Below are 2149 nucleotides of genomic sequence, written 5' to 3'. Positions count from 1 at the left end.
GCGCGGCGAACGGTCGAAACGGCCTCGGTGGGTCGGATCGATCGGGAAAAGTTTGCTAAATCGTGTCTGGAGGGGAATCCGGGGTTCTCCTGACATATATAGAAGGGGTGGAGAATGGGTCCTGTCCTAGACTGTTTGGAGTTCTTTTTAGGATGATATTCAGTTGGTAAGTGGTAGACCCGAATCCGACCTCGGCGTTTGGGTACTGGCAAGGTGTGTTGGTTTCGGCTTTCGCATCTTGGGTCGCTTTCGTCAACCTCATGCAGCGAGGTCGCGGTCCGCTTCGTCTCTTTGTAGTCGAATGGCCTTTAAGCGACCAACCTTAAAATCGTGATCCTCTGCCCGTTGCGGGTTATGTTCACAAAAAATTTGCAACCACTCAATTCGTTCCGAGCGACAAATATTGTTGAATCTCGAATCACCGTGTCGTTATATTCACATGTATAGCGAAGGGTCGAGATGGAATGTGTATAAGAAATTAGTTGATAGCCGGGGGTTCGTATTATATATGGACGCCTTGGCGAGGGATTGTTTCTAGAAACTTTCTCATTTTTGATCGGTGTTTTGTCCGAGATGATGATGATGTATATATAGCTTGAGTCTCATGCTGACTGGGGGCTGTTACGTCGTTTCGTCGAGGACTTGCACTTACTGATGTGCGGCGCTAGTCGAAGTCAATCGACATGGCTAGTGCCACATGACGAGAGGCGAACGGGTTTGGCCATACCGGCAATCTCGTGGACCGATCGTATAAGCACGCAGTTCCCTGGTTGATCCTGCCAGTAGTCATATGCTTGTCTCAAAGATTAAGCCATGCATGTCTCAGTACAAGCCAAATTAAGGTGAAACCGCGAAAGGCTCATTAAATCAGTTATGGTTCCTTAGATCGTACCCACATTTACTTGATAACTGTGGTAATTCTAGAGCTAATACATGCAAATAGAGCTCCGACCGGGAACGGAAGGAGCGCTTTTATTAGATCAAAACCAATAGGTGGCGGGTTCGCTCGTCATCGTACAATTTGGTGACTCTGAATAACTTTAAGCTGATCGCATGGTCTCGTACCGGCGACGCATCTTTCAAATGTCTGCCTTATCAACTGTCGATGGTAGGTTCTGCGCCTACCATGGTTGTTACGGGTAACGGGGAATCAGGGTTCGATTCCGGAGAGGGAGCCTGAGAAATGGCTACCACATCCAAGGAAGGCAGCAGGCGCGCAAATTACCCACTCCCAGATCGGGGAGGTAGTGACGAAAAATAACGATACGGGACTCATCCGAGGCCCCGTAATCGGAATGAGTACACTCTAAACCCTTTAACGAGGATCCATTGGAGGGCAAGTCTGGTGCCAGCAGCCGCGGTAATTCCAGCTCCAATAGCGTATATTAAAGTTGTTGCGGTTAAAAAGCTCGTAGTCGAATTTGTGTCTCGCGCCGTCCGGTTCATCGTTCGCGGTGTCAACTGGCGTGTCGCGAGACGTCCTGCCGGCGGGTCGTTCGCAAGGGCGGCCCAAATTGCCCCCGCCGCGGTGCTCTTCACTGAGTGTCGAGGTGGGCCGGCACTTTTACTTTGAACAAACTAAGGTGCTTAAAGCAGGCTGAAATTTTGCCAGAATATTTTATGCATGGAATAATGAAACAGGACCTCGATTCTATTTTGTTGGTTTTCGGAACCTCGAGGTAATGATTAACAGGAACGGATGGGGGCATTCGTATTGCGACGTTAGAGGTGAAATTCTTGGATCGTCGCAAGACGGACAGAAGCGAAAGCATTTGCCAAAAACGTTTTCATTGATCAAGAACGAAAGTTAGAGGTTCGAAGGCGATCAGATACCGCCCTAGTTCTAACCATAAACTATGCCAGCTAGCGATCCGCCGACGTTCCTCCGATGACTCGGCGGGCAGCTTCCGGGAAACCAAAGCTTTTGGGTTCCGGGGGAAGTATGGTTGCAAAGCTGAAACTTAAAGGAATTGACGGAAGGGCACCACCAGGAGTGGAGCCTGCGGCTTAATTTGACTCAACACGGGAAACCTCACCAGGCCCGGACACCGGAAGGATTGACAGATTGAGAGCTCTTTCTTGATTCGGTGGGTGGTGGTGCATGGCCGTTCTTAGTTGGTGGAGCGATTTGTCTGGTTAATTCCGATAA

The 2149-nt window shown here is 49.5% G+C and overlaps 1 non-coding gene across 1 annotated transcript in view; it reads left to right on the top strand.

Moving 5' to 3' along the window:
* Window positions 1-763: 763 nt before the first annotated feature.
* Window positions 764-2149, top strand: part of LOC123687772 — a 1906-nt gene continuing 520 nt past the window's right edge. Inside the window, exon 1 of the ribosomal RNA XR_006749480.1 lies at window positions 764-2149. This exon is cut by the window's right edge and continues 520 nt beyond it. This is a non-coding gene — a ribosomal RNA (small subunit ribosomal RNA).

This window comes from Harmonia axyridis, chromosome X (assembly GCF_914767665.1).
Source record: "Harmonia axyridis chromosome X, icHarAxyr1.1, whole genome shotgun sequence".
Taxonomy (NCBI): Eukaryota; Metazoa; Arthropoda; class Insecta; order Coleoptera; family Coccinellidae; genus Harmonia; species Harmonia axyridis.
Note: the sequence above shows the minus strand (reverse complement) of the source record. Positions and strands in the feature narration are given on the sequence as shown.